The sequence below is a fragment of the Balaenoptera borealis genome, assembly GCF_965194805.1.
Source record: "Balaenoptera borealis genome assembly, chromosome: 5".
In the NCBI taxonomy this organism is placed as follows: domain Eukaryota; kingdom Metazoa; phylum Chordata; class Mammalia; order Artiodactyla; family Balaenopteridae; genus Balaenoptera; species Balaenoptera borealis.
In genome coordinates this window covers 70,572,291-70,589,058 of record NC_138862.1, presented here as the reverse complement: position 1 = coordinate 70,589,058, position 16,768 = coordinate 70,572,291, and positions in this window count along the sequence as shown.

Genomic DNA, 16,768 nt, shown 5'->3' with positions numbered 1-16,768 from the left:
GCAAGCGTGAACTTCAGATAAGAAAGATACAAGGGAGAGGCCAGGGGAAAGAAATGCAGGTGGATTTTTATTGACCTCATAAAAACTTACAGCGTCATCAGAAGGCCTGGGCTCTAACGGCTGGTACGAGACACTCCCTAACAGCTTCCTGGCTCTTTTTCCCCCGATCATGATGTGAGGCCTAAGAGTCTGCTCAGCTCTCTCAGCCTCAGTGTCCTGATCAGGGAAGTGGGGATAATAAGTGTTGCCTCCCAGAGTTGTTGTGAGGATGAAAAGGGAGAATTCATATGGAAACACTCTGTAAACTACAAAGAAACGGAACACAGATGGGTTCTCTTCAATAGGGCCATCCTGTCACCAAAAGGAAGACAGACAAGTACAGGATTAATGTGTCATTTCACTAGTAACTGGTCCTGAAGACCTCGGACTTGCCATCCAAACTTTCCTGTCATTTCCCTTTCCCTCCTTCTCCAACCCGCTCCCCATATCATGAAGGGATTAATGGGTTAAAAATCATAAGCTCTGTCCAGGTAGGAACCAAGTCTGTCCTGCTCAACATGATATGCTCAGTACCTGGCACCTAGCAGGCATTCACTAAAACAAAGAATAGGTGAGTGGGTAGACAAATCGTCCAACAGTAGAAGTATATTGAAGTTAAAGTTCCTGGAGACCTACCCCCTCCAGTAGCTGCAGGCTGACGACTAGCTGATGGTGGATGAATATGTAGCTACGACATGTAACTGAACAGGAACCCTTAGCAAAGATCTCTTGTAGCAAAGTTCAAGCAGGCATTTGCAGACCAAACACTAAAGGTACACTATAAAGCCCTTCACCTGATGAATTATGGAACACCTATACAATGAAATACCACTCAGGAAGTAGAAGGAACAAACTACCTCAACAGGCAGCAACATGGATGGGTCTCAAAAACACTGTGCTGAGTGACAAGAGCCAGCCATAAAAGGCTACACACTGTATGATTCCATTTATATTTCATTCTGGAAAAGACAAGATCATTGGGGCAGAAAACAGGTGAGTGGTTCCCTGGAGGTTGGGAAGGGGCTTTCTGCTGTACACCAAATATTTCCAGCTTTCCTCCTGTCAGGCACCTGGTAGCCAAACTTCCCCACCCGCTTTGAAATATGGCTGTGTGACTTGCTTTGGCCAAAGAAATGTGAAGGGAAGTGAAATGTGTCACTTCTGGGAAGGCACTAGAAGAGCTGTGTGCGGTGGTCATTTCTCTTGCCTCAGCAGTCATGGAAATATCTATTGAGATGGAGCCACTATTGGCCTGGGATCCCGTGACTAAGAGGAACATAGCCTCATTGCTGACTGGGCTTAGACACGAACAAGAAAAAACGTTAACACTGGTTATTACCCTTGAGTGAATTGCTTGATTCCTAGTTCAACACCATGGAACATTTATTTCATTAAAATTCTTCAACTAAGTTGTTTTATAATAATTCAAATCAGAAACACTTATTGAGTGGCTAATATTTTCCAAGCCTGTTGTGTGAGAATTTGTGGTATGAATGAACTTTTGAACCAGAATAACCTAGATTTGAAACTCATCTCTACAGCTTATTAGCTGTGTGCCCTTGATAGATTTCTTAACCAAATGGATCCTGAGTTTACTCCTCTATAAAATAGCAATAGTGATAGTTCCTAATTCAGAGGTATGCTGAGATTAAATGATAGGATATCTCTAAAGTGTATCTCAGTGATGGAATACATTTAGCTCTGAGCATGGGATGAAGCAGGCATTGAATATATGTGTGTTAGGCTCCGTGGTAGGCATGCTTGAAGCAGCTGTCTTGTTGTTCATATAAAACAAGAATATTTATTCCTCTGCCCTTCCTTCCTGCTTACTTCACAGTAGTTGTCAAACTTTATTGTAAGGCATTATCATAGGAATACTAGTACCATCAAGAAGATAAAAGTTGTTTGGGGAAACATGCTAAAATTTTATAATCCATGTAGAACTTGATCTATATTTAGCTCAGTGATAACTATATTAATCAAATAACGTGGAGTGTCCTGTCCCTCACTTCCTTATCAGTTGATCCCCATTTCACATTGAGGCTAATTGCTTTCTAAAGACCAAGGGACTGGGATATAGTCATCCTGCCTGGGAAAATAAGGACAAGTTTCACTGTTACTCATAGTATCATAGACTGTGAGGCCTGGAATCTTTTCAGTGAGGTCATATAGGCAGTGGTTTACAAATCCTGCCCGTGGAGGGGTTCTGGTCCTGGAAGAAGTCATCACTGGGCGGGGGCCAAATGCATGGAATAAGTAGTGAGTTTTTCAAAAAGCTTAATTTATTCAATGTAAATACAATCTCATTATTATGAGACAATGTCCTTTCTACTTTTTTGAGTTATAAAAATGTCCCTTATTTTATGAAAAAATGATAATAGCAGATGGCAGTTTATTTTTTAGTACCCACGCTTCATCAGCAAGCACCTCTGTCAGTCCCCTCCACATCACTAGTTTGGGACACATCACTAGTTTTTTAAAACCTTTAAATCTAGCCCTGGTCGAGCCCTGGATTTTACAAAAGAGGAAACAGGCCCAGTGAGGCTGAAGGCTGTCACTTTTCCCAACGTTTCCCAATGTCACTGGTTGTACTTCGTAAGACAGAAGCATCGTCATGCAGTGGGATAGAATAATGCAGGTTTTAGAGACAGATCTAGATACAAGTCCTGGGCTCCAGTGAACTACTCACTAGGATAATGCCTTGAAAAAGCTATGTCATTCCTACAACTTAGTAGTTGTTGGCTTTTTTCCATTTTTAAGACCAGGTTAGTGTCATGTATATAAAGGAAGTCCCCTGTGAGAGGGTTGAATCTGGCTGGTCTCACACTTCTTCACAGCAACATGCAAAGCTTGAAGGCATGAAGCAATATCTATAAGGTTATCCTCTTAGTCAAAGCAGTAGGCAGAGATCGCCCAAAAGAAAAGATTTCAGGGAACCCAGCACCCAAGAAAAACCACTCCATAGTGAAGTCCTGCCAACCAAGAGAGGAACCAAAACACTGAATTGGGGAATGGAGAAGCTATGAGGGATATGTGTTGGATCTGGTTAGATAGAGAATTAAGACATGGAATTAAGAAAATGAAAGAATTAAGATTTGGAAATAGAATATGAATGTTACAAAACCCTGACAAAGTAAAAATAATATAAATAACAAAAACAGAAGGTATAGGAGAATAAGGTGCTCTTTCCCTTGTTATTCATAGCTGGTAGATCAATCCATACTGTTTAAAGTTAAATAATAAGCTTTTTAAAATAACATATCTATTATGGATTTTCACAGTATTTTTTTCTTGATCTTGGATCAGTGTCCTTGGAATTAATATCTCTTAAAGACATTCTTTTGAAGTTTAGCAATCATTTCATTTTCACTTTGGCTGATTTTTCTTCTGTTAATTCAAATTAAAAACTAAATGTCTTGTTCCAATTGAAAAATAGTTTCTATGTTGTGATCTCATGCTTAAAAAATTATACCTACTCACCTATCTATCTCCGCCTATTCTCTCTCTCCCCCACTGTCCGTCTACAAGCACGGAGAGAGCTGTCTCACCTGGCGTCCTCTAAATGTGTTAAACGCTGGTTACTGGATCGTGGGTACTTTTCCTTTCTTCTTTATGCTTTTCCATGTTGCTTGAATTTATCTTAACAAACATGAGTTATTTTAGTAAGAGCAATAAAATTATTCATTTAAAAAATGAAATGAGGACAATAATATGTAACTTTCAGAACTGTCAAAGGAACGTATATGTGTATATATATGTATATGTGTGGATATAGACATACAGATATAGATATCCTAACAGAGTTCTTGGCATACTGTAGGCACTCAGTAGGTCCGAGGCACTATTGTTATTGCTTTCTTGGGGAGAGAAAAGCGTTAAATCCTGACTGAAGTAATCTCCTGTGTTAGTTGGGGTTCTTGGTTGCAGAGATGAGCATCCACTCTGTCTTATTAAAGGACATCACATGTCTCACAGAATCTCCAGGAGGGACTTGGAAGATCCCCAGAGGAGAACAATGGCCAGATCACCTTGCGGGAATGAGCCCTCCAGCAAAGACAACCCCTCTGCCACCACTGCTCCACCCAGACCCCACAGCTTACACCACTGCCCCCAGGCATGATACTGGCACCTCAGGTTTCTGCGTCTGAAAGACACAAAAGTAGACACCATCTGGTGCTGCTACCTTTTATTTCCTCTTCTAAATACAAGTCGTGTGCGGGTGCCACTGGTTTATGGTGCTAAGTCATAGGCCTGCACCCCACAGACAAGAGAGGCTGTGAAAGCAAGGTCTTGGCCTCTATCTTGGTGTGGCAGGACTTGAGATGGGGGAGATCCCCAAGTACAGGAAGTGTCGTCCAAGGTGCTGAGTGGTCTCAAACAGGGCAAACACTCCTAAGTATTGATCGTACCTCCTAAGTATCCCTTACAAAGCTTGGTGAGACAAAGACCAAAAGGATTCCAAGAGCACTTGAAAATTATGGTATATTGGTTCTTTACTCACTCAAAGGTTCTGCTAATTCATTGAAATATATTTATGTACAGTAGGCCCTTCATATCCAGGAATTCAACCAACCATGGACTGAAAAAAATTTTTTTTAATTCCATAAAGTTCCAAAGAGCAAAACTTGAATTTGCTGCTCACTGACAACTATTTATATAAATACAATACGTATAGCATTTACAGCTATTTTCATAGCATTTACATTGTATTAGGTATTATAAGTAATCTAGAGATGATTTAAAGTATATGAGAGGGGGGAATTCCCTGGCGGTCCAGTGGTTAGGACTCTGCGCTTTCACTGCCATGGGCCTGGGTTCAATCCCTGGTCGGGGAACTAAGATCCCTCAAGCTGTGCAGCACGGCCAAAAAATAAAATAAAAAAATTTTAAAAAGTATATAGGAGGATGCTTATAGGTTACGTGAAAATATTACGTTATTTTATATAAGGAACTTGAGCATTCTCAGATTTTGGTACCTATGGGGGGTGGGGTCCTCAAACCAACCCCCCCAGAGATACCAAAGGACCACTATAAAATTCTAAAACCTCAGTGAAGGGGCTCCTTATCCAATGTAAACAGTGCTTTCAGAGACCTCTCAATTCTTAGCTGAAAAAGGGAGAGAGGTTTTTTGTTTTGTTTTTTTTCATTTTTTTTAGCATCTTTATTGGAATATAATTGCTTTACATTGTTGTGTTAGTTGCTGCTGTATAACAAAGTGAATCAGCTGTACATATACATATATCCCCATATCCCCTCCCTCTTGCATCTCCCTGCCACCCTCCCTATCCCACCCCTAGGGATAGAGTTTTTATAAAAATATAAACTGTGTATAAAGAAAAATATTAAAAATCAAAGAATAAGGATTTACAGCAAATATGACAGAATGAGGGTTAATATATCTTGATGTTCCTAAACCCATACAAATTAATTTTAAAAAGAAAGGAAACCACTAAGAACCCAAGAGGTACACGGGCAAAGGACATGCACAGATGATTGACAAAGGAGAAAGTGCAAGAAGACACATGGTCTGAAAAATATTAACACTTGTAGCTGGAGAGGAAGGGAGACTACCCCTGCCTTGGCACCAAGCATCTTGCATACATTTTTATTTCATCCTCACAACCATAGTCATGTTAGATGCCATAATCTAAGTTATAAATGAGGAAACTTGAGGTTCAGAAGGGTCGGGTAGCTTGTTGACCAATATCAACTGGCAAAGCTGAAACTGACCCCATGACGACTGTCAGGCTCCAAAGACTAGGGTCTTTCCACTCACCAAGCTGCCTCTCTATTGATTGTTGTGAATCGAAGCAAACTCTTTTCACCTATTAAATTATCAAAATCCAATGCTGATGAGAGTATGATGGAAGAATCCTTCTCATAAGAGATTATGGGTGGGTTAGTAAATTAACAAAACCCTTTGAAATCTGTCAAGACTTATTAAGAGTCATAAAAATGTTGATTTCCGTTGACCCAATCATTCACTTTGGGGGAATCTTCTCTCAGGGAATAATTCAATATGTGGAAAGAGTTGTGGGCAAAAAGATGTTCATCACGGATTTATAAGAGTGAACAATTGGAAACAACCTAAATATCGAGAATTGTCTAACTAAACTGGTAAATGTTTACTTTCCACTTAATAGAATATTAAATAGCTATTATAAACATTTGTTATATTATGAAGTAAAAAGGAAAACAATTATTTCAAATAGTTTTTAAAATAAACCCCTTGATATCAGGATTAAGAAGTGAAGAAATGAGGGAGCTTCCACTTTTTATATTTCTATATTCCTGGAATATTAAAATTTTATTTAATTTATTTATTTATTTGGCTACGTTGGGTCTTTGTTGCTGTGCACAGGCTTTTCTCTAGCTGCGGTGAGGCTACTCTTCGTTGTGGTGCGTAGGCTTCTCATTATGGTGGCTTCTCTTGTTGTGGAGCACAGGCTCTAGGCATGCGGGCTTCAGTATTTGTGGTGCATGGGCTTAGTTGCTCCGTGGCATGTGGGATCTTCCCGGACCAGGGATTGAACCTGTGTCCCCAGCATTGGCGGGCAGATTCTTAACCACTGCGCCACCAGGAAGTCCCTGGAATTCTTTTTTTCCCCTTGGAATTTTTTAATTAAATATTTTATAATTTAAAAAAATAAGGGGTTCAAGATGGCGGAGTAGAAGGACGTGCTCTCACTCCCTCTTGCAAGAACACTGGAATCACAACTAACTGCTGAACAATCATCGACAGGAAGACACTGGAACTCACCAAAAAAGATACCCCACATCCAAAGACAAAGGAGAAGCCACAATGAGACGGTAGGAGGGGTGCAATCACAATAACATCAAATCCCATAACTGCTGGGTGGGTGACCCACAAACTGGAGAACAGATTTATACCACAGAAGTCCACCCACTGGAGTGAAGTTTCTGAGCCCCACATCAGGCTTCCAAACCTGGGGGTCTGGCAATGGGAGGAGGAATTCCTAGAGAATCAGACTTTGAAGGCTAGCGGGATTTGATTTCAGGACTTCAACAGGACTGGGGGAAACAGAGACTCCACTCTTGGAGGGCACACACAAAGTAGTGTGCACATCGGGACCCAGGGGAAGGAGCAGTGACCCCATAGATACTGAGCCAGACCTACCTGCTAGTGTTGGGTGTCTCCTGCCGAGGCGGGGAGTGGCTCTGTCTCACAGTGAGGACAAGGACACTGGCAGCAGAAGTTCTGGGAAGTACTCCTTGGCGTGAGCCCTCCCAGAGTCTGCCATTAGCCCCACCAAAGAGCCCCGGTAGGCTCCAGTGTTAGGTCGCCTCAGGCCAAACAACCAACAGGGAGGGGACCCAGCCCCACCCATCAGCAGACAAGCGGATTAAAGTTTTACTGAGCTCTGCCTACCAGAGCAACAGCCAGCTACCCACCACCAGTCCCTCCCATCAGGAAACTTGCACAAGCCTTTTAGATAACCTCATCCACCAGAGGGCAGACAGCAGAAGCAAGAAGAACTACAATCCTGCAGCCTGTGGAACAAAAACCACATTCATAGAAAGACAGACAAGATGAAAAGGCAGAGGGCTATGTACCAGATGAAGGAACAAGATAAAACCCCAGAAAAACAACTAAATGAAGTGGAGATAAGCAACCTTCCAGAAAAAGAATTCAGAATAATAATAGCGAAGATGATCCAGGACCTCAGAAAAAGAATGGAGGCAAAGATCGAGAAGATGCAAAAAATGTTTAACAAAGGCCTAGAAGAATTAAAGAACAAATAAACAGAGATTAACAATACAATAATTGAAATGAAAAATACACTAGAAGAAATCAATAGCAGAATAACTGAGGCAGAAGAATGGATAATTGACCTGGAAGACAGAATGGTGGAATTCACTGCCACAGAACAGAATAAAGAAAAAAGAATGAAAAGAAATGAAGACAGCCTAAGAAAGCTCTGGGACAACATTAAACGCAACAACATTCGCATTATAGGGGTCCCAGAAGGAGAAGAGAGAGAGAAAGGACCTGAGAAAATATTTGAAGAGATTATAGTGAAAATCTTCCCTAACATGGGAAAGGAAATAGCCACCCAAGTCCAGGAAGCGCAGAGAGTCCCATACAGGATAAACCCAAGGAGAAACACGCCGAGACACATAGTAATCAAAGTGGCAAAAATTAAAGACAAAGAAAAATTATTGAAGGCAGCAAGGGAAAAACGACAAATAACATACAAGGGAACTCCCATAAGGTTAACAGCTGATTTCTCAGCAGAAACTCTGCAAGCCAGAAGGGAGTGGCATGATATACTTAAAGTGATGAAAGGGAAGAACCTACAACCAAGATTACTCTACCCAGCAAGGATCTCATTTAGATTTGATGGAGAAATCAAAAGCTTTACAGACAAGCAAAAGCTAAGAGAATTCAGCACCACCAAACCAGCTCTACAACAAATGCTAAAGGAACTTCTCTAAGTGGGAAACACAAGAGAAGAAAAGGACCTACAAAAACAAACCCAAAACAATTAAGAAAATGGTAATAGGAATGTACATATCAATAATTACCTTAAACGTGAATGGATTAAATGCTCCAACCAAAAGACACAGGCTTGCTGAATGGATACAAAAACAAGACCCATATATATGCTGTCTACAAGAGACCCACTTCACACCAAGGGACACATGCAGACTAAAAGCGAGGGGATGGAAAAAGATATTCCATGCAAATGGAAATCAAAAGAAAGCTGGAGTAGCAATACTCGTATCAGATAAAATAGACTTTAAAATAAAGAATGTTACAAGAGACAAGGAAGGACACTACATAATGATCAAGGGATCAATCCAAGAAGAAGATATAACAATTATAAATATATATGCACCCAACATAGGATCACCTCAATACATAAGGCAACTGCTAACAGCTCTAAAAGAGGAAATCGACAGTGACACAATAATAGTGGGGGACATTAACACCTCACTTACACCAATGGACAGATCCTCCAAACAGAAAATTAATAAGGAAACACAAGCTTTAAATGACACAATAGACCAGATAGATTTAATTGATATTTATAGGACATTCCATCCAAAAAACAGCAGATTACACTTTCTTTGGAAGTGCGAACGGAACATTCTCCAGGATAGATCACATCTTGGGTCACAAATCAAGCCTCAGTAAATTTAAGAAAATTGAAATCATATCAAGTATCTTTTCTGACCACAACGCTGTGAGATTAGAAATCAATTACAGGGAAAAACACGTAAAAAACACAAACACATGGAGGCTACACAATACGTTACTAAATAACCAAGAGATCACTGAAGAAACCAAAGAGGTAATCAAAAAATACCTAGAGACAAATGACAATGAAAACACAACGATCCAAAACCTATGGGATGCAGCAAAAGCAGTTCTAAGAGGGAAGTTTATAGCTATACAAGCCTACCTCAAGAAACAAGAAAAATCTCAAATAAACAATCTAAGCTTACACCTAAAGGAACTAGAGAAAGAAGAACAAACAAAACTCAAAGTTAGCAGAAGGAAAGAAATCATAAAGATCAGAGCAGAAATAAATGAAATAGAAACAAAGAAAACAATAGCCAAGATCAACAAAACTAAAAGCTGGTTCTTTGAGAAGATAAACAAAATTGATAAACCATTAGCCAGACTCATCAAGAAAAAGAGGGAGAGGACTCAAATCAATAAAATTAGAAAGGAAAAAGGAGAAGTTACAACAGACACCGCAGAAATACAAAGCATCCTAAGAGACTACTACAAGCAACTCTATGCCAATAAAATGGACCACCTGGAAGAAATGGACAAATTCTTAGAAAGGTATAACCTCCCAGGACTGAACCAGGAAGAAATAGAAAATATGAACAGACCAATCACAAGTAATGAAATTGAAACTGTGATTAAAAATCTTCCAACAAACAAAAGTCCAGGACCAGATGGCTTCACAGGTGACTTCTGTCAAACATTTAGAGAAGAGCTAACACCCATCCTTCTCAAACTCTTCCAAAAAATTGCAGAGGAAGGAACACTCCCAAACTCATTCTATGAGGCCACCATCACCCTGACACCAAAACCAGACAAAGATACTATAAAAAAAGAAAATGACAGACCAATATCACTGATGAATATAGATGCAAAAATCCTCAACAAAATACTAGCAAACAGAATCCAACAACACATTAAAAGGATCATATACCATGATCAAGTGGGATTTATCCCAGGGGTGCAAGGATTCTTCTATATATGCAAATCAGTCAATGTGATACACCATATTAACAAATTGAAGAATAAAAACCATATGATCATCTCAATAGATGCAGAAAAAGGTTTTGAAAAAATTCAACACCCATTTATGATAAACACTCTCCAGAAAGTGGGCATAGAGGGAACCTACCTCAACATAATAAAGGCCATATATGACAAACCCACAGCAAACATCATTCTCAGTGATGAAAAACTGAAAGCATTTTCTCTAAGATCAGGAACAAGACAAGGATGTCCCCTCTCGCCGCTATTATTCAACATAGCTTTGGAAGTCCTAGCCACGGCAATCAGAGAAGAAAAAGAAGTAAAAGGAATACAAATTGGAAAAGAAGAAGTAAAACTGTCACTGTTTGCGGATGACATGATACTATACATAGAGAATCCTAAAGATGCCACCAGAAAACTTCTAGAGCTAATCAATGAATTTGGTAAAGTTGCAGGATACAAAATTAATGCACAGAAATCTCTTGCATTCCTATACACTAATGATGAAAAATCTGAAAGAGAAATTAAGGAAACACTCCCATTTACCATTGCAACAAAAACAATAAAATACCTAGGAATAAACCTACCTAAGGAGACAAAAGACCTGTATGCAGAAAACTATAAGACACTGATGAAAGAAATTAAAGATGATACCAACAGAAGGAGAGATATACCAAGTTCTTGGATTGGAAGAATCAATATTCTGAAAATGACTATACTACCCAAAGCAATCTACAGATTCAGTGCAATCCCTATCAAATTACCAATGGCATTTTTTACAGAACTAGAACAAAAAGTCTTAAATTTGTATGGAGACACAAAAGACCCCGAATAGCCAAAGCAGTCTTGACGGAAAAAAATGGAGCTGGAGGAATCAGACTCCCTGACTTCAGACTATACTACAAAGCTACAGTAATCAAGACAACATGGTACTGGCACAGAAACAGAAACATAGATCAATGGAGCAAGATAGAAAGCCCAGAGATAAACCCACACACCTATGGTCAACTAATCTATGACAAAGGAGGCAAGGATATATAATGGACAAAAGACAGTCTCTTCAATAAGTGGTGCTGGGAAAACTGGACAGCTACATATAAAAGAATGAAATTAGAATACTCCCTAACACCATACACAAAAATAAACTCAAAATGGATTAGAGACCCAAATGTAAGACTGGACACTATAAAACTCTTAGAGGAAAACATAGGAAGAACACTCTTTGACATAAATCACAGCAAGATCTTTTTTGATCCACCTCCTAGAGTAATGGAAATAAAAATTAAAAAATGGGACCTAATGAAACTTAAAAGCTTTTGCACAGCAAAGGAAACCATAAACAAGACAAAAAGACAACCCTCAAAATGGGAGAAAATATTTGCAAACGAGTCAACGGACAAAGGATTAATCTCCAAAATATATAAACAGCTCATGCAGCTCAATATTAAAGAAACATACAACCCAATCTAAAAATGGGCAGAAGACCTAAATAGACATTTTTCCAAAGGAGACATACAGATGGCCAAGAAACACATGAAAAGCTGCTCAACATCACTAATTATTAGAGGAATGCAAATCAAAACTACAATGAGGTATCACCTCACACCAGTTAGAATGGGCATCATCAGAAAACCTACAAGCAACAAATGCTGGAGAGGGTTGGAGAAAAGGGAACCCTCTTGCACTGTTGGTGGGAATGTAAATTGATACAGCCACTATGGAGAACAGTATGGAGGTTCCTTAAAAAACTAAAAATAGAATTACCATATGACCCAGCAATCCCACTACTGGGCATATACCCTGAGAAAACCATAATTCAGAAAGACACATGCACCCCAATGTTCATTGCAGCACTATTTACAATAGCCAGGTCATGGAAGCAACCTAAATGCCCATCGACAGACGAATGGATAAAGAAGATGTGGTACATATATACAATGGACTATTACTCAGCCATAAAAAGAAACGAAATTGGGTCATTTGCAGAGACGTAGATGCATCCAGAGACTGTCATACAGAGTGAAGTAAGTCAGAAAGAGAAAAACAAATATCATATATTAACGCATGTATGTGGAACCTAGAAAAATGGTACAGATGAACCAGTTTGCAGGACAGAAATTGAGACACAGATGTGGAGAACAAGCGTATGGACACTCAGGGGGGAAAGCGGCGGGGGCTGGGGGTGGTGGTGTGATGAATTGGGAGATTGGGATTGACATGTATACACTGATGTGTATAAGATGGATGACTAATAAGAACCTGCTGTATAAAAATAAAATTAAATTCAAAAAAAAAAATAAGGAAAATATGTAGGATAAAAGCTTGAAAATAACCGTACCAAAATATAAACAGTATTAGAGTAGAAGGACTATGGGTTTTTCCCCTCATTTTATTTTAAAATTTTCTTTGTAATGTATTACTAAAGATGTAGTTTTATAATAGAAAAACATGTCATTCTAAAATGAAAGTATGGTTTCAGTAAAAAAAAAAACAAAAACAAAACAAACATAGTTGCAATTTATTGTCTCTGAGAGGAGGTCATTTTCTCCACGTCACAGATGAGTGAACTGAACCTCCAGGAAGCTGAGTAAATTTCCAGCCACTTAGAATTAAGCCTTGACCTGTGTGACTCCTACCTTTGTGTGCCTTCAGTCTGCCCTCAGGACCCACCTCAGTTGAAGCTCTGGGCCAGAAGGAAGCCCTTGAATGATGAAGATCTATGATTCAGCTTCCTGGAAATCAGTGGCATGTGGTGACCGAGGCAGAATTATCAATGGTTGATATTGACCTGGACATGATGAGAAAAATAATGTCAAAAACTAGCCTTAGCCTGAGAGGAAGTAGGGCATTCAGGATTTTTGAAGAGGGTGGTTATGGGAGAAGCAAGATACAGGGACACCTCTCCAAATGAAGTGGGTATCCCAGCAGCATTCTTCTTTGTGATAAGCATCAGTACTACAGGTAGGACTAATACAGCTGGAGAAGAGAGATGTTTCAGGACATCAGAGAGGAGACCTTCTGCTTTAAAAATATTAAATACAAATTAAAACAATGCTAGAAAACATAAAATATGGAATCCCAGAATCTCAGGTTTGAAAACGATTTTAGCCATTGTTTATTCCAGCTACTCTAAAAAAGTGCTTCAATTCATCTCATCTGAGCAGATGTCCCAGGAACAGGGAGCTCCCTTGCTTTGAGGAAGCCCCTGGATATCTCAAAAACTCCAACTGCTAGAAAGCTCCTCCCTACTGTCAACCCAGTTATTTCATCCTTCTTGGATGAGAGAGTCGCCTTGGGAGTGGCAAGGAGCTTGCAGGGATGGAGGAACTGAATTTAGGTTAGGGCTGTATAGGGACAGATTTGAGCAGAGCTGAGCAGGAGAGATGAGGCGAGTGAGGCTGGGGAGGAAGGTCTCCATGAAGGCAGGGTGGGCTCCAGGTGCAGAGAGATACCAGTGATTGGGCACACAGGTTCCTCTGCTCTGGGTGAACCACAGCCAACCTCCCAGGAGTACTTGGAAAATGTGTGAGGGAGAAAGTTTCCTGCTCACCTCTGCAACCTTCTCTCCAGCCATCCCTGCAGACGTGTGCGGGGAGGGTAGAGGTTGACAAGATAGTGGGACAGGGGAGATGACCCTGGCCACTCATGCAGACTTCCTGGGGTTACATCCTTACTTACTAGCTCTGTGACCCTGGGCAAATTTTTGTTGTTGTTTTTTTTCATTTGGAGTATAGTTGATTTACAATGTTGTGTTAGTTTCAGGTGTACAGAAAAGTGAATCTGTTATACATATATCCACTGTTTTTTAGTCTTTTCCCATATAGGCCATTACAGCGTATTGAGTAGAGTTTCCTGTGCCATACAGTAGGTCCTTATTAGTTATCTATTTTATATATAGTAGAGCATATATGTCAATCCCAGTCTTCCAGTTTATCCCTCCCCCCCTTTACCCCCTGGTAACCATAAGTTTATTCTCTACATCTATAACTCTGTTTTGTAGATAAGTTCATTTGTATACTTTTTTTTAGATTCCACATATAAGTGATATCATATGATATTTGTCTTTCTCTGTCTGACTTACTTCACTCAATATGACAATCTCTATGTCCATCCATGTTGCTGCAAATGGCATCATTTAGTTCTTTCTTATGGCTGAGTAATATTCCATTGTATTTATATTCCACATCTTCTTTATCCATTCATCTGTTGATGGACATTTAGGTTGCTTTCATGTCTTGGATATTGTAAATAGTGCTGCAGTGAACACTGAGATGCGTGTATCTTTTCAAATTATGGTTTTCTGCAGATATATGCCCAGGAGTGGGAATGCTGGATCGTATGGTAGCTCTATCTTTAGTTTTTTAAGGAACCTCCATACTGTTCTCCATAGTGGCTGTGTCAATTTACATTCCCACCAACAGTGCAAGAGGGTTCCCTTTTCTCCATACCCTCACCAGCATTTTTTGTTTGTAGATTTTTTGATGATGGCCATTCTGACCGGTGTGAGGTGATACCTTATTATACTTTTGATTTGCATTTCTCTAATAATTAGTGATGTTGAGCATCTTTTCATGTGCTTTTTGGCCATCTGTATATCTTCTTTGGAGAAATGTCTATTTAGATCTTCTGCCCATTTTTTAATTGGGTTTTTGTGTTTTTATGTTACTGAGTTGTATGAGCTGTTTGTGTATTTTGGAGATTAATCCCTTGTTGGTCTCTTCATTTGCAAATATTTTCTCCCATTCTGTGGGTTGTCTTTTCATTTTGTTTATGGTTTCCTTTGCTATGCAAAAGCCTTTAAGTTTAATTAGGTCCCATTTGTTTATTTTTGTTTTTATTTTCATTACTCTAGGAGGTGGGTCAAAAAAGATCTTGCTGTGATTTATGTTATTATTTTTTAATTGAAGTATAGTTGATTTATAATGCTGTGTTAGTTTCAGGTCCTGGGCAAGTTATTTTTAATTGCTCTGTGCCTCAGTTTCCTCAGGTGGAATCATAATAGAATCTACCTCTTAGAGTTGTCTTAAGTATTAAATGGGTCAATATCTATAAAACATTTACACCAGTATTTTACATGTAGTAAGTGTTATATAAGTGTTTGTTGAACATAAAACATTTTGGGTTCAAACTGTGAACAAATTTATGAAACTATGACTAGGATTTCACAATTTATATAGCTGATTTCGTATACTGCCAGGTTACTTTTTTGATTTATTATATTCCTGACAACCTCCTAAACTATGAAACTAGTTGAGAATCACATTATAATGAGAGAGGTATTCTAACAAAAGCTGTTAAGAGAATAAATCTTAAAAGTTCTCATTGCAAGGGAAAAAAATTATTTTGTAACTGTGTGTGGTGATGGATGTGAACTACATTTATCACAGCAGTCATTTCACAGTATAAACACATGTCAAATCATTATGTTGTGTACCTAAAACTAATACAATGTTATATGTCAATTATATATCAGTTGGGAAAAAAAAGCAAGGTCTTCTCCTGAAAGAGAAAGAAAGTGTGTGGTGGTGTTGAAAGGCAGGGAGGAGAGAAAGCATCTGAAGTAGCTGTTTGGGAAATGAGAGGAAGCTGATGCAGGACATGGAGTAGCATTGGACAGACAGGGAGAACGGTGGGCTTGTGGTAGCAGCAACCCTCACATGAAATAATTTTACTCTAGCAGAACCCAGCAGTAGGTACTAGAGCAGACAAGGGGGCCAACGGGTTGACCCAGAATTGAGTTTTTGGCAGGTGGCACCAGGTGGGAGGATACTGGCTAGAGGACTTTACTGTGAGTGATGCCTGTGGGTCTGGACTTAGAAGAAGGAAAGGCTTGATGAAAATGAAGGGCTGGGACTTCCCTGGTGGCGCAGTGGTTAAGAATCTGCCTGCCAGTGCAGGGGACACAGGTTCGAACCCTGGTCTAGGAAGATCCCACATGCCACGGAGTGACTAAGCCCGTGCGCCACAACTACCGAGCCTGCGCTCTAGAGCCCGCAAGCCACAACTACTGAGCCTGCATGCCACAACTACTGAGCCCGTGTGCCACAACTACTGAAGCCCACATGCCGCGTAGTGACTAAGCCCGTGCGCCACAACTACCGAGCCTGCGCTCTAGAGCCCGCAAGCCACAACTACTGAGCCTGCATGCCACAACTACTGAGCCCGTGTGCCACAACTACTGAAGCCCACATGCCTAGAGCCCGTGCTCTGCAACAAGAGAAGCCACTGCAATGAGAAGCCCACACACCACAAAGAAGAGTAACCCCCGCTCGCCACAACTAGAGAAAGCCCGCGTGCAGCAATGAAGACCCAGTGCAGCCAAAAATTAATTAATTAATTAATTAATTTTTAAAAAAACAGAAAATTAAGGGCCAACAAAGGTTAATATCTTTAATCTGTAAAATATGTTAAAAGCTCATACACTTTCTTAGAACATTATGAATAACCCTTCCCATGAAACAATAGACAAAAATCATGAACAGC